Source organism: Magnolia sinica, chromosome 9 (genome assembly GCF_029962835.1).
Source record: "Magnolia sinica isolate HGM2019 chromosome 9, MsV1, whole genome shotgun sequence".
NCBI lineage: Eukaryota > Viridiplantae > Streptophyta > Magnoliopsida > Magnoliales > Magnoliaceae > Magnolia > Magnolia sinica.
This window is the reverse complement of record NC_080581.1, coordinates 44716666-44740261: the sequence shown is the minus strand read 5'-3', so window position 1 is coordinate 44740261 and position 23596 is coordinate 44716666. Positions and strand designations below refer to the sequence as shown.

Below are 23596 nucleotides of genomic sequence, written 5' to 3'. Positions count from 1 at the left end.
TATACTACACATAATGAATTTCTTTAACCTCTGCTTAATCTATAACCTTTTTGTTGGGTCCTCTGGAAGAATATCGTATTTAAGGAATCCACAAAATGCTGGTGCCAATCCTCTGTCGTAACCTCCAAACATGATACAGGGAATGCTTCAGCAGCTTCCTTAATGATTTCAAATGATGGTAAAAATCTCATTTCTTTTATTGTTCCTAAAGGGTACTTCGATCTGGATAGGATAAAGCTGTTGCTAGGCTAGTTAAAGCATCTGCCCTTGCATTCTCACATCGGGTATATGTTTAATTTCAACATCATAGAATTGCTCTAATAATTGCTGTGTTCGTCAATAGTACAGCAAGAGTTCTTGTTTTCTTATTTCGAATTATGTTGTCAAGTGGTTTATAACCAACTTGGAGTCCCCAAAAATCTACAACACTTTTATTTTCATTTTTAGAGTTATCTCCATTCCAATGATAAGAGCTCTATATTTGGCTTCATTATTTGTACACGCAGTACCTAATGTGAAAGAGTAAGGCAAGGCAGTAAATCGCCCTTCGGACTGATAAATATCACTCCAGCAACTGTTCCTGACATTCGAGAAGCACCATCAAAGTACTTTGCCATGAGTTTGGTGATTCAATAATCATAACTTGTTTATCTGGGAAGTCATCACTAATTATTTCACTGTCTATTACAGGATGAGCTGCCAAGAAATCTGCCACTGCCTGTCCTTTTACTACTTTTACTAGCTCGTAAGTGATTGTGTATTCTAAAAGCAACAACATCCATTTGGCTAATCTTTCTAATAACATCGGCCTGGTCATTAAGAATTTTATGGGATCCGCTCGTGAGATTAGAATTATATCATGAAAAAGGCAATAATGTCTTAGTTTCTGCACTGTAAATATTAATGTCAAGTATACTTCTTAATTGGTGAATAATTGCATTCTGCACCTATCAGAGTTCGACTCAAATAATAGAGTGCAATTTTCTTCCCATGTTCATTTGCCTGTGCCAATAGAGCTCCAAGTGAATTCTCAGTTGCAGATATGTATAGAATGAGTGGTTTACCTTTCACAAAGGCTGCCAATATTGGAGGTTATTTCAACAATTCTTTGATTAAATCGAACGCATTTTGATAGGACTTGTCTCACACAAATTCTGTTCCTTTCTTCATTAGATGAGAGAATGACTGACATTTTCTAACCAAGTTTAAGATAAAACGGCGAATATATGCTAACTTTTCTTACAAACTTTTTAATTCCTTCAATGTTTTCGGTGATGGCATTTCTTGAATGGCTTTGACTTTCCTTGGGTTAATTTCAATTCCTGTGTCTAGTGACAAAGCCAAGGAATTTTCTTAACGATACCCTAAAAGCACATTTAGCCAGATTCATCTTTAGCTGTTTCTTTCTGAGTCAACAGAAGATCGAAGTTAGATGTTCACGATGTTCTTTATGATCATTTAATCTGACTACCAAATTATCAACATAACATTCGACATGTTTATAGATCATATCTTGAAAGAAGTTCTACATTGCTCTTTGATATATTGTGCTGACATTCTTGAGATCGAATGACATGACTTTATAAGAATAAATCCCTAAAGAAGTTCTAAATACTGTAGCTCTTCATCTTCTGAGGCCATTCTGATCTAATTATACCCGGCATATCCATCTTTGAAGGACATAACGGTGTATTTCATCGTACTGTCGATCAATAACTCAGTTATTGGTAATGGGAAGTTGTCTTTTGGGCAAGCCTCATTTAAATCTCTGAAATCAACACATACTCTGATTTGTCCGCTTTTCTTTTTTACCAGAACAATATTTGATATCCATTTAGGATATTTGACTTCTCTGATGAGCCCAACCTTTATCAGTTTATTTTCTTCTTCTTCTATCAGAGGAATTAAATCTAAATGGAATAGCCTTTATGCTTGTTTGATTGGCCTTTTATCTTTGGTGATATTTAGTCGATGCATTGCTATTGATGGTTCCAATCCTAGCATTTCTGCGTATGTCCAAGCGAATACATCTTTGTTTTCTTTCAGGAGTTTGACATATTGATCTATTTCTTGTTCGGGCAAATTGGCATTTATAAACGTATTTTGTGGTTCTTCTTCCATGCCCAGATTTACTTCTCGTAAATTGTCAATTGTCGGCTGCCCCCCATCTTCTATCTATTTCGGAGTTGTTTCAGGATGTTTGATTTTTCAGAATCTGTTTCTTCTGCAGGATCAACTGCAACCATATTTACTGAAGATTATGCCCCCAATCCACAGAATTTCTCTTGCTTGTTCTTCATAATTTTTCTACTAGCCGGACTATATCTCTTAAGATCTTCGAATGTCAGCTTTTCATAATTTATACTTTCATCGATTTTTTCTTCTACTTTCATTTTCGAAGGTGTATAAAATTTAATCTACTCGGGATACCTTAAACTAGGTTTAACTTGAAATCTTTTTGGGATGTCCGGTGTCAGGCCTGTGTCCTAGTGTCTATTCCGTTCCATAAGATCCTGTGGTCCTCCCGGTCAAATTCTGGCAACCCACGACCCGTAGATTGATTTACGCGTGACCATAAGTCACATCCTATAAATTCGTTCCAACTCAACCCGAGACATATGCCATTGCGACCACGTCGCCACCGCAGTTTCAAAGCCGCGTCTTGTGCGCCGATCTGACGCTCAGATTGTAAGTTATGGCCCACACATTATTCCGATCATTGATCGTGTGATGGTGGGACCCACCTATCTAGATTGCACATTTCCCTAGCAACCATCATCATGAGGGTGACATCATCCTAGCTATAGCCCCTAGTCTATAGCCCTAGGCATGCTCTTACAACTCATGATCACCCCACGCATGCCTCTCTTACAATCCACTCATTGCCTAGGAAGCTACACCACTCTCTCTCCTTCATCTCTCTCTTTCCCTCCCTTTCTTCCTCATTTTCATCCTCCATTGCAAGAGAGAGCTCCCAAAATTTCAGCCCTCTTCCAAGCTTATCCCCCTCAATCTAAACATCCAAAATCAATCCCAACCATTGAATCTCATCCCTTGGAGTTCTAAAACATAGTGGTGGAAGAAGGAGATCAAGAAGCTTAGGTGGGTGCTCTCTAAAGCTAGATTTCATCCTCTCCCTTAGATTTCTTTCTTTCATTTGTAGGGGGACTTGAAGGACCCACCAATCCATAGTGGAGATCCTCCATGATCCCCTTAATGTGGCCTTTTGACCCATCTTCTTGCATGCATGGCCCATGGTGAGTCCATTCTCCATAAACCCCACCATGATGATTTTTACTCTAATCCATGCCTTCTAAGGGTCATCTAGAGCCCTCATTTATATGATGGGGATGGCATCCCCACCTCAGATTTTTATTTTGTTATGATGGGCCCATGCATGCATGGGACCCATCTTGATGTATGTATTGATACATGTATTAGAGGGGCCCATAGTGGCGAGGCCCCTCCATCTCACTGTTCTCTCTCTCTTTCTCTCTCTTTTCTCTCTCTCCCTTTCTTTTTTGATGATATATGTGTGTGGTGAAAGTGCCCTGGTTTGTCAATTAGCGTGAGTGTTGGTTAGTTAGACTGCAAAGCCTCATAGGAAGATCGATTAAAGCGTCTGCCTCAACCGGATGTGTGCGCGAACTCGCCACAGGTAAATCTAAGCCTCACATCCCTTGTCCTAAAACACCAGGTGATTAAAACCCTTAAAACAAATTAGAACATCATAGGGTTTTGAGTTAGAAAACTTTTTCAAAATTCAGAAAATCTATAAGTTTTCTAGTTCTGTCGATTTTATCGATATACTGATCGATATTATCGACATACGTTGTCGATGTCCTTGATGACTAAACGATATCACCGAAATGAGGACAAAATATGTCCAGCAACCACATACTCATCTGGACGGAATATATACCTATAGATATCATTGATATTCGAATCTCGAGTCTATCGAAGTTGACTCGATAAAATTGACAGCAGAGCATTTGTGTCCCTATTTTTATAAGAAAATCATATAGACCTTCGATATATTGATGTACTCATCGATATCCTCAAAATTCAAAAATCGATGATATCGAAAGGCCATCGATGATATCGGTCTTGGACACAGTTATCTAGCAACATTTTTCAAGTGGTTTTTATTTCTGATCGAGGGTCCCTCGATAGAATCGATATTCAAATATCGATGATATCAAGGCCGGATCAATTGCATCGAGAAAGGACATAAACTGTCCTGCAAGCTCACTGATAAAAATTTTAGATTTATCGATGCATCGACACGACCTTCGATATCATCAATTCCAATGATATCGAGTGTACCTCGATCATATCCTTGACCTGATAAAATTCCTAAGGCATGTCTCTCTCATTTTTCAAATGTCAAGGAATCGATCCTCGTATCGATAATATCGGAGTTCGAAATTCAATGACATCGATGCATGTATCGATTCCCTCAACCAGCTGGCAAAAGGTTTCAAAAGCGTGTAACATTGAGTTTGTGTCATCCAGCAGCCAGTCGATGCAATCGAGAGTATACGCTCGATGATATCGAACTCTGTCATAAATGTGACCGTTTTATATCCGTTGGAACTTTTTGCCTATATATAGAGAGCTTGTCTTTAGTTGCTGGTAGAGAAAAAAGAGAGTGCTTTTGAGTGTTTTACCTCAGATCATTTACCCAAAGCCCTTTCTCTCAAGGAAGTTCATCCTCCAATTCACCCTCATCATTGATATTCAATAGAGTGGATTGGGGAATGAACTTCTACATTCAAGGATCCTCTAGTTACCACCTTAATGGCAAATCATTAAGCTAGAATGCATTAATGATTGTAATCGCTCTATCTTCCTTATAAAAAAATATTTAGAAGAGCAGGATTCCATCATAGCCTTGACCTAACCCATCGCCATGCATTGGTACATCTTTTGAGTTGTGGTTCAAGGAAGCAGAAGACTTTTCAATAACAAAGGGACTCATCTGCTTATCTGTAAGTTATCAGAGTCCAGAGGACCCTTGTGATCATTCCTTTGTAGGATTGGGTCTAAGGTGTTTCTCACCCCTTGCAAGTCCTCTAGGAGGCCTTCAGCAGGAGTGTATGTGGTGGGTGCATTGTGTTGACCCTTGCTTTGTGGAAAGCATAAACAGTTAGGGTCTTGTAGAAGATCCTTGGCCAGTGTGCTTAAAAGTGGGTGCGTTGTGTTGACCCTTGCTCATGAGAGCATAAACAGTTAGGTTCCTTGTGTAGATCCTTGGCCAGTGTGCCTAAAACCGGGTGCTATGTGTTGACCCTTGCTCAGAAGGCATAAACAGTCAGCCTAAGTGTAGGTTGTAAAGGTTAAAGGTGAACATTATTTAAAACCTTGGGTTTAGGGTGAACTGTGTGAAACCTCCTTAGTGAAATTCGGTACACTCAAGGGTTGAGTGCGGTTACCGAGAGTGGAGTAGACAAGTAGTCAAACCACTATAAAAATGACTGTGTTTGAGATTGTTTGTGTCTTTCATTTATTTATGTGATTTTCTTAAATACTTCCATATCTGATCATCTGAGATCACACCTCACACACACACTCACAATCATATCCATCATAAACTAGTCTACATTTTTTTTATCTCTCAAATAGTTTGTGATTAGATCCTCTACCGGGCTTCGAAGCCAATAGATTTACTCTTGAGTAATCCTAATATATGCTTGTTGCTACGATTAGAGTGATAGGATTTTAAACTATTATAAAATTCTTAACAAGTCCTATTCACCCCCCTCTAGGACATATTGGCATATTCCTACTTCAACTAAAGCGGTCTTTGCTGCAATTTCATATGGCCCACCTGATTTGATAAAAAATCCAAACTATCTAGAATTTTCTGAACGTCCCGTTGGTGGAGCCCACCTTGCTGTCCATTGCAGGATAGACCTGGACAAAGAGAAAACACAGATATTAGCTTAATCCAAAGCTAGTGGGTCCCACACATGTGGACCCACCTTAATGCATGTGTCATATCTAAGTCGTCCATCTACTGGATGCTGGGCCAGCAGTCCAGCAGGTGGAAGCTGCTGTATTAATGTCTGCAAGTTCTGTGGTCCGGTCATGAGGTATGTGTTACGTCCATATCATCCATCCATTTAGTAGGCTGTGGGGCCCACCCCACACGTGTAGCACATGTGGGGGTGGGGCACACCTTAATGTATGTATTCTATATTCTCATTGTCCATTGTTGGGACGGTGGGACTCCACCGTGATGTATCTGTATATCCATACCGTCTATCCATTTTGGGACATGTGGACCCCAGCAGTGATGTATGGGTTTAATCCCCACCATCCACCCATTTGGCAACATGTGGGGCCCACCCCACATGTGTTGTACATGTGGGGGTGGGGCCCACCTTAATGTATGTATTCTGTATTCACACCGTCCACACTACCGGACGGTGGGTCCCACCACATGATGTATGTGTTTTTCAGCCATGCCATCTATCTAATTTCTAGACGGGTGGGGCCCACCTTTTGATGTGTTGTAGATTCACATCGTCCATCCATGGGGCCCCCGTATGATGTACGTGTTTTATTAGCGCCGTCCATCCCTTGGACCCCATAATGTGATGAATTTATGGCCCATATAATGAGGCCCGATGTGATGTATATGAGGCTCATGTAATGAGGCCCGATGTGATGTATTTATGGCTGATTTATGAGGCCCAATGTGATGTATTTGCGGTCCATTGGATGAGGCCTAATGTGATGTATTTATGGCCCGTTGATGAGGCCTAATGTGATGTATATATGTATAATGCCCTGAAAATTGAGGGTCGAGCAGATGCCCAACTCTCGAGTTCCAATGCATCACTTATGCAACATAGATAATGATGATTAAATGTTATCCATATTAGTGCATTAAACATGAATGGGATTATACCAAATCAGTATATCATACTCCACAGACAATTAGATTACGCAAGTGGAAGACTATGATAAGTATATAAAGCATATAAGTGGTTGTATGTCCCCAGAGTATGAACATGATACCAAGTTAAATAATTACATATTTACTTCCAAAATATACAAAATGATGAAGTGTAATGTCATCTAATCCATATCCCTGTAGCCCCGGTGACGCAACTCCAAGTCTACATAGACCCGCCAGAGAGTTACAAGTAGGAGAACTCCTCGTCGTCATAGAACTTAGGCTTTGCTTCATAAGCCTTGATATCACCTGAAACTACAACAGAGTCTGTTGGTGTTTTAAAATACCATCTCAGAGTGGGAGTGAGTGATCAACTCAGTGGAGCTATAAGGCAAAGGTTAACATGTTATCAATTTAATCAAGCAGTAATGATAAAGCAATACAACAAGCATTCCTAAATACTCTGGTTAATGCAAGGATGATATGTATTAATGATGTATGCCCTCACCTACACTGCCTCTGCGACATCATCTCATAGTCGCACATGCAACACTCCCGCTGTGCTCAACTCCAATGCCAAAGGCACATGTCATGCGGTGCATGTACGTTATTAGCCAAGTTCTTGATTAGACCTATTCATCCAGTAGATTCGAGAAGCTAAGGTACCTCCCTTTATATCATTTACCCAAAAAATGATCCATCTAGGGTCGCCAATCCTAGTCAATCACATACGATAGGCAAGTTCGCGAGTTTACACTATAGGCTGCTACAGGAGGCTCGTCACCTCAGCGTAGGCTTAATTCACACTCGAGGTCACTACGAGAGGCTCGTCACCTAATCGTAGGCCTATTTTATACTCGAGGTCACTATGGGAAAGGTTCGTCACCTTAGCATAGGCTGACAGCTCGAATACAGTGTCCCATACCACCATATTCAGCTCACGAGTTTGGTTTGCTCACTGGTCACTATGGGGAGGCTCGTCACCCCAGTGTAAGCCGACAGCTCGACCACAGTCTCCCATACCACCATGCCTAGCTCATGAATCTTGGCGGATCGTGGTACCAAGGTTAAACGGACTTTTCACTGGTAAGTTGGTACCTTAGATTCAAACAGTAGCATCCATACATGGTGAACATACATTAGGTCAATCGGGTTACTAGACAAGCTCAACTGGTACGAGCACACGTTGAATTAATTGACATGGAGCGCGTAAGCACTCCGTGTGGCCTAACCACTATTGACAAACAATGTATGACTCGGATGCATCGAACGTGTCTTGTGTGGCAAAACGACTTTGGCCACTAATTCGGGAATCATTACCGATTGCCTAGACTACGCAGTAGTCCCAATCACATTCAAACATAATAGGCATTCATGTGTGATAGTCAAAACAACATGTGACAATCAATTCAAATATAAATCTCATTTTGGCATTTTAACAAACATATAATGCACATGTTATCGTACATGGACATTCATCCATAAAGCACGTAGTAGTAAGATAGGTTACATGAAGGAAACTGTAGCTATGGATAAGGTGGTTGAAAATCCTATCTCAATACCCTCATTAAATACATTTCAATAAGCATTTTCTCATTCAGGAATTTTATCAAACACCTAGACTACACATATCAACATACATGTAATAAATTAGTTATAACGTATATTATAGCAAATCCTTTCACGAGGGAGTTGTCACACATACAGCAATCATGTATTCTTAAACAATAAGCATGACAAGCACAAATCATAATTCCATATTCATACAAACATTTCAATAAACATATGGAATGCATTAATTTCAACATAGTTCATATATATGTAATACGCAGAAAACATGGCATCTATGCATACGTAATAGCAATCAAGTCAGTCATAAATCATTACTGACATTGAAAGCCTTAAAAACCATAACCTAAATATTTATAGTCCGTACCTTCCATCGATAAACTCATATTGAACTCAGTTCGAACACTATGCCTTCGTCTACAGCATAACGGCTACCTGAATCACGAAATAGGTTAGCTATTTCACCGATCTACTTATTTGGATACCTAAAACAATTAGGGTTAGGATTTCTTATGAAATCAAAATCGCTGGTATAGCGATACAGGTAGGATGATTCGGCACGTGGAGCGGTGGGAATGAATCCCAGCAACTCTCTCTCACTTTCTCTCACTTCTCCTTACTCTTTCCTTCTCTTTTCTCTCTTCTCTCTCCTAGGGTTTAGGGAATTCGTATGGAATGAGAGAGGGGTGGGTTAAGGCCCTTATATAGGCCCAGAACTGATGTCAATGGCCCCAGGGCCATGGTATACTTAAGTTAAAGCCAAAGAGTGGCTGTTTCGGGCCAACGGAGCTCATCCAGAGGTCCATTTCCTGCATACGGTTAGGAGAAAGTTCCCTAGAAATGGATCTATGCCAGGTTAAGATTTTGGTCCGATCAAATTCATGGATCAACCGCGGTGGACCTCTTTCAGTTCAACGGCTATCGTCACGATCAGGGTCACAAGTACACTGACATGAGCAGGGAAAATTTCCTGATCTAAGGGTGTAGTTGGGTCAGAATCTGACGATCTGAAACCTTAAATTTGGCCTAAAAGTGAACAACCAAATTCACTTAAGTTTGAGTCTGTTTTCTAAAGATATTCACCTTTCTCACACACTTCGCTCTGGGCTCAAGTTGTGCATTTCTAGATACTATTTGGACTTAATTCCCGAGATGGTTGTCAAGCCCAGTAAGACAGTCATAATCGTATAGTTTCGCGGTAATCAGACTTTCGGCGCGCGGTCCAGGTCCGGTACAGAGTTTCAAGATGCTCCCGAGAGCAATTGGGTTTTGAGATTGACCCTAGGTTTTTAGGTAATGTAGAGTTAGCGATTCCACTGGTTTTAGGTCTTACATTCATATAGAAAGTGATTCGATCTAATTCACTGATTAATTCAGTTTAGTACTTAATTTTCATCTAATTTCTAAAGGATTCGGTCCTTAGCGATTTCTGCCTGAGGTGGTACTCGGGTCTTTGTACGGATTTTTTTGAGATGTTATAATATGGCTCATATGTGAGGCCCATTATGATGTATATGTGGCCCATGAGTGAGGCCCATTATGAAGTATACTAGGCCCTTATATGAGGCCCATTGTGATATATATGTGACCCTTGTGTGAGGCCTTGGGCCCCACTATATGTTTGGCTCCATGTGGGTGTAATTGATGTTTTGTTTAAACCAACATGATTTAAATGATTTTTAAACTCGCAAGTATACGAATCAGATGTAGATACGGTACGTATTACGAGATCGTTCCCACGAGGACTGGTCGTCACAATTCAAATATATGATTCTCCTTAACTAATCCAACAAATAATGGAATGAATTACTAAGCACAATTTTATGAAAAACAATTAATTAAGAACAGGGAAGAAAATTCAATCAGAGAGAGGGCACTAGGACTTTCGAATCCACCCCTAATTATCCTAACCCTTGTTTTGTCTGTTGATTCACCTTGATCTAGATTGATACCACTTAAATAGAGAAAGCACAATCTGTGTCCTTAATCGGGCATACAAACTGTCTAATTCCTTTAAGCAATGCCATGAATGACATATCCCATATCCTTGGTTGGGTACATGGAATGTACATTCATTAAAGCACCCTGTTTCTTCCTCTATAGGAAACTTGTTCTTGATCAGACACAAGTACCTATAATAAGCATCCAAACAACATCCATATATATACTTTAATCAAGTTCATAGATGGAGAAGTATAGAATTTAAACCCATAAAGCCCACTTAAAGAAAGAAACAAATTAATTGAAATTCAAAGTAAATCAACCAATACAAGAGCTAATCAAATTAGGGGCTTCATCTCAGCCAGAGAGAATAGTGACCCATAAAATTCATGAAAAATATTAAATAAAAGTAATAAAAATTAAACACCAAACCACTCGATCTCTCTCTTCTTTCTTCTCTTTCTTCTCTTTCTTCTCTTCCTTGCTCCAGATCTGGAATCCCCGGGTTCTGAATGACTTTCCCACGTCCAAACACGTCCAAAACTCCCCTTTTATAGCTGCTGGATGGCTTGGGTCGGTGGCAGAGTCGTAGAAGGACTCGGAGTACAAATTTTCGCAGCCGTGATCGGTGGGCCCCACAGAGGCATTTTCTGGAAAATCTACCCCGTCCATTGGATTCGGGACGAAATTTCAGTCAAGAATAGGTAGTTTTGAAGGTCCATTAGCACGGCCCACAGAAGAAATCTCAAAAAATTCAGTTTTCAACGTCCTGGGGCAGTCTACTTTCGGCCTCTGTACCGCACACATGTGTATGGATGGGCGAGGAATGTCAACATGGTTTTGAAGCTTTCGAAGCCCTCTACACGATGGACGGTGTGGGCCGTACGCGTGACGTACGGGGCCCACAAACCTTCGCAAAAACGGCCAGCAACGCTACGCGGACGCCAAACCGACGCTACGATGATTGTGGGGCCCATTCTGGACTTTTCACAGGAATCCACGTCGTCCATTGGTTTCAGCTCAAAAAATCGGTAGGAATTCTGGTTTTGGGGTGGATTCGGTGCAACCCACGGAGTTTTGAACTCACCGTCCATTTTACGTTTTTTCAGCGATCAACGTCCGTACATATGTATGGAACCAAACGGACATCTAGGCGATGACGATATCGACCTCAGTGGAAGCGGATGGACGGTTTGGATTGTCCATTTGGACAATAGGTGGGCCCCACAACCGACGACAACGGTTCGGTTCGCGGAGCGCTGGAAACGGAGATTTTCCGTTTTTAAGAAAGAGTTCGGGTCAGCGTTGCTGACCCGACGCAGGTCGTTCGGTATACGGGCGGTGCACATGTGCACTATGTACACATGCTATACATATGGGGTCCACTGTGATGGTTTCGAGAAATCCAATCCATCCATCCTGTTTCTCAACTTATTTAAACCGTCAATACAAAGGTTGAGGCAGTTCCAAATATCAGGTGGGCCCCAATTTAGAGATTAATAGGCTGATCTGTCCGTTGGACCACTTCCCGAGATCTTCTATGGCTGAAATTTAATATGTACGGTTAATTTACGGCCCTCATCCCATGTATGAAGTTTCGAACTGATTGGATAGCGGGAACCATGTGATCTTGCATTCTGGACCCTTTTCGGGCCCCTTTGGCTTGCTTTCCTCAGATCCCAGGCGTGTAAAATCTTCATTATTGGTTCTCTGGAGTCCATCCCGTGCTCTGGAGACTTTGGATCATGAAATCCATGCCTTTAACATCAATTTTCAATTAACGCTCCTGACTTCATCCTGTAACAAAAATACAATTAAAATACTCCATTAAGCATTATCATATACGTAAAATCTGGTAATTACCAAAAACTTGATGTTTTGTTTAAACCAACACAACCCCCAACCAGCATTTTGCTAGTCCCGAGCAAAACATGCGAAAAATAATTTTAGAAATAAAAGACGATTCCTGTAAACTCAAGTGACTTGTGAACAGACAGCTGAGATGTGAAAATTCTAAGATTCATGAATGGTAAGTAGAATTTTCTCCTGAAATCAAGCTCACAGTAAACTTCATAATCAAGTTCAACATATTAATCCATTAATTAGAACATTTCTGAACATTGAGCTCCATGAATGTAAAGTGTAATCTCGACTTACAAATATTAAGAGATCCAATTGTCAATCTCATGATATCATTGGTAATTCGTGACAACCAAGCTTGAAACCAACACTTATCTCACAGATTAATTTTTAATTTTACCAACCTTTGATTTTCTTTATGAGCAGTAACGTAAATGAGGGGAATCAAATTCTTACCTATAGGGAGCAAACCTATGGCGAAAACTCGTCGCCTCATTTTTTATAAGTCAACTATGGAGAATCAAATCTATACCTATAGGGAGCAAACCTATGGTGAAGATTATGTGACTTAGCCTTTTAATTCTTCTTTTTACCAAGTTAATCATTCGAGTTATCGAACCAAAACTTAATGTGCAAGCGAGATGTGATATGTAAAATCATGACTCAATCAATGTTCACAACGTCTAATCATGGATTAACAATTCAAAATTGACTGTGAAATCAAGCAGATGGCCGAATCTAAGAGTCATTAGTTACCAACATCAGGTATCTTATAATGTTAAAATCACAACTACCCTTCAAAGTCACTTTGAATTCAATAGAAATTCAGAAAAATTTTTAAAATTTTCACAAATTTTCCTCAGGACTAAGAAAATACTGATTAGGTACCCTAATCTCCCACCCCCAACCGAAAATCTACATTGTCCTCAATGTATTAGAAATAAACAAGTAATGCACATGGGACAACGAATAATAAAAGAGAAATGAGGGAAAGATAGTACCTGGACGGAGAATCAAGAGGCTTCCCAAAATTATCAATGTAAGAGCAAGTTAGGGCAAGAGAGAAATTAATAGAAGCGAAAATAACAAAAAGAAAAAGAAAAGAAGATCCTACCTATACCACTTTCGCAGTGCTCTCGATTGCATTTAGCGCATGCAACAAGCCTTTAAACCCCTAGGTTACCCCTAGTGGACGAGTTGTAGTCTCGTGAGGGTTTGCGGCAATGCTACCCACAAACATTGAACTAATGAATGAGAAAAGTGAAAATGAATGAAATAAAAAGCAATACAATAAAGCACAAGGCTGGGTTGCCTCCCATGCGCGCTACGTTGAACGTCTTCAGCCAGACAAGAACGGACCATGAATGAAATAATCTTTATAACCGGGGTCCGCCAAAGAAATTACCTCAACACTTTCATTAACCGATCCCAGACAAGTGATGTGAGTTCCCATGAACTGTGCTATCTGAAATAAGGCAACTGACACTGTCGTCAAATAATTTAAGGACTTCTGCTCGAACGACTTCTTCTATGTTAGGATCACGCTTCCTTTGCATGTTATGCGACATTTCCACAGCATGATCCATACATATCGTGGGGCATACTCCCTGTATTTCCACTATCTTCCGTTCAATTGTTGCCTTATATGCTCTAAGAACATTAAGCAGCCTGCTCGCCTTTGTCTTCTCAGAGTCGGAAGCTATGCTGTCAAGAAGAGTCTCAGAGGGATGGAGAGGTTCCACTTTCGCTCTCCATTTTTCAGTCTCAAATATAGGAGTAGAGTCGAGCAATGCATTGACTTCATGGATGGGACTATCAATGTCAAAATCCATGCCCGATTGTGCTAAGCAGGTTTCAAGAGGATCTTCAAAAGATGTACGGAAGGAGTCCTGCACAAGGCTCTCGATCATGTCCACTTCAAATATGTCATCCAAATCTGAGGGTTGTTGTCCTGCATTAAAAACATTGAGTTTAATATTCATGTTACCAAAGGACAATTTCATAACTCCATTCCTGCAATTGATAATAGCATTAGATGTGGCCAAAAATGGACGACCCAAAATGACTGGGATCTGACTATATTCTGGACAGGCCGAGTATCTATAACTATGAAATCCACTGGAAAATAAAATTTATCAACCTGGATTAACACATCTTCAATAATACCCCGGGGCACCTTGACAGATCTATCAGCTAGTTGTAATGTTACCTTAGTCGGTTTCAACTCACCAAGTCCTAGCTGCTCATAGACCGAATATGGTAACAAATTGACACTCGCCCCTAAATCAAGTAATGCCTTCCCGATCTTATGATCTCCTATGCCGCAAGAAATGGTGGGAGCTCCTGGATCCCTAAATTTAGGAGGGGTGTTATGTTGAATCATGGAGCTGAGCTGCTCTGCAAGGAAGACTTTCTTATGAACATTTTGCTTACGCTTTTGAGTGCATAAATCTTTAAGAAACTTAGCGTAAGCAGGGACTTGCTTGATAGCGTCAAGCAACGGGATGTTGACTTGCACTTTTTGAAACACATCCAAGATTTCATCAAAGTTATTTCTTTTCTTTGTTGGTGCCAGACGTTGAGGAAAGGGTGCTTTGGGCACATAAGGTGGCACATTAGTGGCTCTTGGAGAGTCAAAGAGCTTTTGGACTTTGGATGCATTGGTATGACTCTCTGCTTCATCTTGATCTTCTGTTTTAGAATTTGATTCATCCCCAGGCATCTCTATTCTGTTATCAATCTGCTTGCCTGACTTAAGGGTAGTGATCGATTTAGCCTGTTCATGATATTGCCCTTGGTTGGAATTGGAGCCAATCTCATACTGTCCCTTTGGATTAGCCTCAGGTTGGCTAGGGAACTTGCCCTTCTCTCTCTCACTCAATGTGGCAGCTAGTTGACCCATTTGTACTTCCAACTTGGCAATGGATTGTGCATTTGCATGTAAGCTTTGCTGGTTGGCCAGTAAGGTTTGTTGGGTGTCTTTTTGGAATTGGAGAGAACTCTGCATGAAAAGATGGAGTGTATCCTCAAGAGATGGTTTCCTTGATTGTGTAGGCAGTTGTTGATATTGTGGAAACTGTTGAGGTTGTTGACTGCCAACTTGGAGGTGCGGTTGCATGGGAGGATTTCCAGATGGTCCTCCTTGTTGTGGTCCTTTTCTCCAAGAGAAATTTGGAAGACTAGCACACCCAGGGTTGTATGTGTTCGAGTAAGGATCATTCCCAGATTTTTGAAAAGTGTTCATAGCATGAACTTGTTCAGAGAGAAGTTCTGGGAATGCTGCACCAGATGGACAAGACTGCATAGGATGGGCAGGACTAGAACATGTGGCATATGCCTCGACTTGAGCTGTTTGTGGTGGTCCATTATTTAATACCAGAGCATCAACTTTCTTTGTCAGGTTATCAAGCTTGGCGCTCAGCTCTGGCATGACTCCTATCTCATATATACCACCTCTCTTTTGTGGTTGGGGACTTCTGTCACCTCTATTTGAATAATCCCATTGCTGGGAATTTTCGCACAAGGTTTCCAAGAAGTTCCACGCTTCGACCTCACTTTTGGTCATGAATGACGCTCCCCGGGTGGCATCAACCATGCGACGGTTCTGTGGTGTCAGACCGTCATAGAAGTATTGAACTTGTTGCCACTTCTCAAAACCATGGTGAGGACATTTAAGAAGCAAGTCCTTCCATCTTTCCCAACATTCATGAAAGTGCTCGCCCTCTTTTTGTGTGAAGTTAGTAATTTCTCTACGGAGGGCATTGGTTTTGTGAACGGGGAAGAACTTGTTTAAGAACTTCTTAGACAGTTGGTCCCATGTAGTGATAGATCCAACTTCTAGGGAATTCAACCATGCTTTCGCCTTATCCTTCAAGGAAAAAGGAAACAGGCGTAGGCGGATCGAATCGTCTGAGAAGTTTTGGAACTTAAAGGTGGAGCAAATGTTTAAGAATTCCTTCACATGATGATATGGGTCCTCCTTGTCCAATCCATAAAAGGATGGCAACAATTGTATGACTCCAGGTTTAAGTTCAAAGTGTGCTGCCGTAGTGGTTGGCAACACTATGCATGAAGGCGCATTAAATTGGACAGGAGCTGAATAATCTTTGAGAGCTTTAACTTCAGTCTCATTTGCCATTTCAACAGGATTATTTCTCAATCGTTCACGAATTGTTCTTTCAATCTCAGGATCAAACGGTGCTAGTTCTAAATTCAGAGACCTACGTCCTAGCATAAACTATGTTATTGCAATGTAAGAAAGAAAATTAAACAAAGAAGCAACCTAAGAGAAATAAAACTAGACCTAGAAACTATGAGATTCTAAAACAAGTTAAAACTATGTAAATAAGAATGGGAAGAAAGAACCCGGGAAAGGAGATGATTGATGTCTGAAGAATAGAGAGCTCCTCCTTTTGAAGACAATGTTAGCAGCTTCCTTCCTTAATTCCTGTAAACAAAAAGAAAACAAAAATAAATTAAATTTACTAAAATAATGCTAGAAAAAAAATCCTAAGCAACGGTTAATTTCTAAAAAAAGAAAGTTTGTAATCTTAGAAATAAAAACTAAGTTAGTTTCTAAAAAGGAAAAATTTCTAAAAAAATAGGAAATTAGAAAATAAGAGAGAAACTTTCTAAAAAAAAAATAAAACCTAAAGACTCTTCTAAAAATAATAAAACCTAAACTAGAAGATAGAAAGTTACTTGAAAGAAGAATCAGAATCTAGAATTAGAAAATAGGAAATTTCTAAAAATAAAAAAAATAAAATAGCCTAGAAATAGAAACTTCCTAAAAAATATAAAACCTTAATTCTAAAAATAGAAATTAGAAAAAAAATAGAAAATTTGGAAAGAGATTACCAAATTAGTAGTTTATGTCAGGTCCCTACAAAACAGGAAATAGGTTAGTTTCAAAAAAAAAATTTAACCTAGAGTTAGTAAAAAAACCTAAGACTATGAATTATGATAAGAGAGAATCTTAAATCCAATTGGAACAAAACAGTCCCCGGCAACGGCGCCAAAAACTTGATGTTTTGTTTAAACCAACATGATTTAAATGATTTTTAAACTCGCAAGTATACGAATCAGATGTAGATACGGTACGTATTACGAGATCGTTCCCACGAGGACTGGTCGTCACAATTCAAATATATGATTCTCCTTAACTAATCCAACAAATAATGGAATGAATTACTAAGCACAATTTTATGAAAAACAATTAATTAAGAACAGGAAAGAAAAAATCAGAGAGAGGGCACTAGGACTTTCGAATCCACCCCTAATTATACTAACCCTTGTTTTGTCTGTTGATTCACCTTGATCTAGATTGATACCACTTAAATAGAGAAAGCACAATCTGTGTCCTTAATCGGGCATACAAACTGTCTAATTCCTTTAAGCAATGCCATGAATGACATATCCCATATCCTTGGTTGGGTACATGGAATGTACATTCATTAAAGCACCTTGTTTCTTCCTCTATAGGAAACTTGTTCTTGATCAGACACAAGTACCTATAATAAGCATCCAAACAACATCCATATATATACTTTAATCAAGTTCATAGATGGAGAAGTATAGAATTTAAACCCATAAAGCCCACTTAAAGAAAGAAACAAATTAATTGAAATTCAAAGTAAATCAACCAATACAAGAGCTAATCAAATTAGGGGCTTCATCTCAGCACGCTGAGAGATTAGTGACCCATAAAATTCATGAAAAATATTCAATAAAATTCATAAAAAGTAAACACCAAACCAATCGATCTCTCTCTTCTTTCTTCTCTTTCTTCTCTTTCTTCTCTTCCTTGCTCCAGATCTGGAATCCCCTGGTTCTCAATGGTTCTGAATGGTTCTGAATGCCTTTCCCACGTCCAAAACTCTCATTTTATAGCTGTTGGATGGCTGAGGTCGGTGGCAGAGTCGTAGAAGGACTCGGAGTACAAGTTTTTGGCGCCGTGATCGGTGGGCCCCACAGAGGCATTTTCTGGAAAATCTACCCCGTCCATTGGATTCAGGACGAAATTTCAGTCAAGAATGGATAGTTTTGAAGGTCCATTAGCGCGGCCCACAGAAGAAATCTCAAAAAAAACAGTTTTGAACGTCACAAGACGGCCTGTTTGTGGCCTCTGTACCGCACACGTGTGTACGCATGGGCAAAGAATATCAACATGGTTTTGAAGCTCTCGAAGCCCTCTACACGATGGACGGGTCAGATCGGCCGTACGCGTGACGTACGGGGCCCACAAACCTTCGCAAAAACGGCCAGCGGAAGACGCTACGCGGACGCCAAACCGACGCTACGATGATTGTGGGGCCCATTCCTGGACTTTTTCACAGGAATCCACGTCGTCCATTGGTTTCAGCTCGAAAAATCAGTAGGAATTGACTGGTTTTGGGGTGGATTCGGTGCAACCCACGGAGTTTTGAACTCACCGTCCATTTTACGTTTTTTCAGCGATCAACGTCCGTACATATGTATGGAACCAAACGGACATCTAGGCGATGACGATATCGACCTCAGGAAGCGGATGGACGGTTTGGATTGTCCATTTGGACAATAGGTGGGCCCCACAACCGACGACAACGGTTCGGTTCGCGGAGCGCTGGAAACGGAGATTTTCCGTTTTTAAGAAAGAGTTCGGGTCAGCGTTGCTGACCCGACGCAGGTCGTTCGGTATACGGGCGGTGCACATGTGCACTATGTACACATGCTATACATATGGGGTCCACTGTGATGGTTTCGAGAAATCCAATCCATCCATCCTGTTTCTCAACTTATTTAAACCGTCAATACAAAGGTTGAGGCAGTTCCAAATATCAGGTGGGCCCCAATTTAGAGATTAATAGGCTGATCTGTCCGTTGGACCACTTCCCGAGATCTTCTATGGCTGAAATTTAATATGTACGGTTAATTTACGGCCCTCATCCCATGTATGAAGTTTCGAACTGATTGGATAGCGGGAACCATGTGATCTTGCATTCTGGACCCTTTTCGGGCCCCTTTGGCTTGCTTTCCTCAGATCTCAGGCGTGTAAAATCTTCATTATTGGTTCTCTGGAGTCTATCCCGTGCTCTGGAGACTTTGGATCATGAAATCCATGCCTTTAACATCAATTTTCAATTAACGCTCCTGACTTCATCCTGTAACAAAAATACAATTAAAATACTCCATTAAGCATTATCATATACGTAGTATGAATTTCGAGGACGAAAGTTTCTTTAAGGGGGGTAGATTGTAATGACCCTGGAAATTTTGTGCTAATCTTTCCTTAAGTAGTTGTTTTTGGGGTAATTAGCGCTATACTCGATTGCTTGTGAAATCCGCATCAATCACTTTAAATTGTATCTGCATTACTTAAAACATGTAGATTAGTTAGCACTATGTTACTCTAAAATCTGGGATCCATCGCTAAATCCAGTTGTTCTTGAGAATTTTTAGAAGTTCTGGATCGGACCTGGACCGCGCGTCGAAAGTCCGATAGCGATGATCTTAGGCTGTTGCGGTCACCATGTTGGGCTTGACCATCACCTCAAAAATCAAGTCCATGTGATGTTCTGGGTCGATTTGTTTGAGTTCGGAGTGAAGAGTGTGAGAACGGTTGGAAATTTATTAAGCTTTTATGAAATCTAAGTCGTGTCGCTTGTGCGATGATTTTAAGCTATCTGACCGTTAGATTCTGACCCAATTTCACCCTCTGATCAGGAAAGGTGGCCCAGGCATGTCCTTATGCTTGTGGACCTGATCGAGATTCAGTGACCGTTGAATTGGGTGTGGTCCGCCACGGCTGATCTGAAGATCCGATCGGTACGAGAACTCAGCTTGACCTAGATCCATGGTTAGTGAGTTTAAGTCCGACCTTTCGTGGTAATAGGCCCATCGGAAGTGCTTCGTTGGATCGAGAGAGGCTGGTTTTGGTTATACCCTAAGTATACCTTGACCCTGGGGTTATTTTCATCAACTTTAGGCCTATTTATAGTCCTTAAAACCCTAGCTCTCTTTTCCATACGAATTTCCTAACCCTAGCTTGGAAAGAGAAAGGAAAAGAGAGAGAAAGTGAGAGAGAAGTTGGTGAATCATCTTAGATTCTTTTCTGTTCTTCTTCATCCTTGAACCTTCACTTTGAATCGTTATTCTGACGATTCTGAGTTCATCTTTGGGTAAGTTAACCTAACCCTAATCTGTGTTAGAGCTTAGAATAGTCTTGGTGTTGCTGTATCTCATTTCTATTCTTGTCTTAGGTTATCTTGTCGCTGTTGACGAAGACATATCGTCTGAAATCAGTTCGGTGTTCTTTTCTGGCTTAAGGTGCGGACTTTAAGTGTATAGGTTATGGTTTTCAAGGCTTTCAATGCCAGTTAATGGTTTATTCTCGTTATGGATGAGATTTCACATGCCAAATGTTATGTTTACTTTGCGATCCTAATATGCATGTGTTATATTGAGATTTGTGTATTCTATGTGTATGTATAAAGTACCGTATACGTATAAAATATGCACTTGTGTTTGCCATGATTATTTGTCATGTATGTATGCTAATTGTATGTGCGGCAACTCCTTGGTAAAAGGAATTGTCCAAATGCTTGTATTTTCAATATACGTCAGGTATGTTGTATTATGTATTCTAAGTGTTTGTAGAAATGTCTGAATGATCTAAAGTATGATAAATCAACCTAGTATGGGCGTTGAGAAGCAATTCTCAACTCTCTCACTAGTGTGTATGATTTCCTTCTTGCAAGTTACATTCCTTATTCTTTAAATTCAAGCATTACTCATGCTTACATTTATGTTAAGTTGATATTCTTCAAATGCTTGAGTACCTCATGATTTAAGTTGTTGCTCCATTACTGTTCTACATTCAATATGAATATCTGTTGTAGTGTAATGTGTGTGGGACTCTGCATTAGTCCAGGAAATCGGTAATCGGCCTTAAGTTCGTGGCTGAGGTTGCTTTCGCTACGTAGGATGTATTAGACGAACCCGAGTCGTATTAGAATTGTCGATAGTGGTTTGGCCACGCGGAGTGTTTGCACACTCTATGTTGTTCAACCCAACGTGCGCTAATGCTAGTCGAGTTCGTCAAGTAACCCGATTGTCCGATGTATGTTCATCATGTATGGACGCTACTGTTTGAATCTAGGGTATCAAACTTACCAATGAAATTCTATTAACCATGGTACTTGATCCGCTAAGACTCATGAGCCGGACATGGTGGTATGGGACACCGTGGTCGAGCTGTCGGCCTACGCTGGGGTGACGAGCCTCCCCGTAGTGACCAGTGAGCAACTAAACTCGTGAGCCGATTATGGTGGTATGGGACACTATATTCGTGCTGTCGGCCTACATTGATTGGTGACGAGCCCTTTGTAGTGACCTCGAGCATACCTGGATACTGCATTGGGGTGACAAGCCTTAGTGTAGTAACAAAGGTATGATAGGCGTGCATTGATTAGTGACGAGCCCTTTGCAACGACCTCAAAACCATATGATCGTATGAGATGTCTAGGACTCACGACCCTAGAATGGATCACTGTTTGGATGGTGATATGAGGAAGGTATCTTAGCTTCCCAATCATGCTATATGAAAAGGACTAATAACAACTTGGTAATCATATTCATGCACCGCATTTGCATGTGCTTTGTAGACGTGGCGCACTTTGAGGTAGTGTCATGCGTAACGTAAGATGAAGATGCTGAGGGTGTACGCGTGAGGGCACACATCATTTTGCATGCATCCTTGCATTAACAAGAGTACTTGGGACATGTTTAATTATTCTGCTTTATCATTACTGCTTGATTGAACTGATAACATGTTAACCTATGCTTTATTGTTCCACTGAGTTGATCACTCACTCCCACGTTCTGGGGCGGTGTTAAACACCCACCAGACTCTGTCTTAGTTGTTGATGTTGCAGATGTTGATGCGACTTCTGAGGCAGAGCGGGAGATGGATGATGATGAGGCTGCTTTCTCTTTTATACAGTTTTCAGACGGGTTCTAGTGAGCCTCGTTTTGATGCGCGGGATGCTGGGATTGCTTTTGGGAAATTAAATGATGTAATATAATACTTGTAATTTTGATAGCAACACTTACATTACGACCTGGTATGTGTATGTACTTCAGGGATTTGCACTTGTACACATATTTCTATAAGTCTTCCGCTTGCTTTCTTCACTTATCTCTGAATTATATTTACTATTTGGCTTAATCTATTCCATGTTTTATGCACTAATACAGACAACATACATCCATCATTAAATATGTTGCATAAGTGATGTTTTGGAACTCGGGAGCTGAATTATGCTCGACCCCCGAATTTCAGGGCGTTACAGTGGACCACACCTTGGAAGCAATGTTAGTTAAATGTCCACATTGATGGGAAATGATGGTTAAATGTTCACATTGTGACCTTCCCTTAGGCCATTATTAGGCCCATTCTCATCCTTCTCTAGTGGGTTAACCCACATCACTGGGGCCCATTGATGTTTACATGACCTATCTATTCATATTAGGCAAACCATAATTTTGGGCCCCCATTGGTTGCTTGTAGGATTATTTCTTTTAATCTTGGAGTCCATTTAGGACTTATTTGGGCCCCCTATGGCATCTAACAGGCTATTTGATACTATGGTGAAGGAAGCTCGTTTCGGATCCTTAGGATTATAGGTATGCTACCTAGGCCCAACCTTGATATGGGGAGAGTTCATCATCGCCGTAAATGGAGGGATTCGTGCTATCGGATTTGGTATATTCACAATTGAGTGCCGATCTTTATGTTATGGTTTAGATCAGTTGTCCATCTATAGACCCCGCCTTGTATATAGGTTGGTTATCGATACTGATTATGAGTATGTGATAACATAGCATCATAATACATGCCCATACGCATCATCTGCATGCTTGTTATGAGATGTGGTTGACCATTGCATATGCCATTGGGCAGAATTTTATGGGACTCCCTGATAAGCAGAGTTGTCCCACATTAGTGCACGATATGCGCAGGATTGATGCATGATTAGACTACGTGACTCATGCATCTTGCATTGTGTGATTGTGATTACTGTACGCCCTAGCGACATCAGGGCTGTAGCCTCGCAGATATAGCGTGGATGGAAAGATTGGATATCGAAAATTCTTGTTAAGCACGGGGGTGCCAAAGATGCCATAGGGTGAAAGTCCTCAAACCCTTATGGTACCATGGAAGGTGCTCCAATGCCTAAACCAAGTGGATGTATAAGCGCATGAGGGCCGAATATCTACATGGCACGTCGGTAGTGGACCCATTTATGAGCTAGTCAGACTCAGCCTAGCAATTGCCCCCTACCC

The 23596-nt window shown here is 40.6% G+C and overlaps 1 non-coding gene across 1 annotated transcript; it reads left to right on the top strand.

The window, feature by feature from the left end:
* Positions 1–15927: 15927 nt before the first annotated feature.
* Positions 15928–16034, top strand: LOC131257061 (small nucleolar RNA R71). Its single transcript, XR_009177083.1, has one exon. It is a non-coding gene; the product is annotated as a small nucleolar RNA R71 (small nucleolar RNA).
* Positions 16035–23596: the final 7562 nt, after the last annotated feature.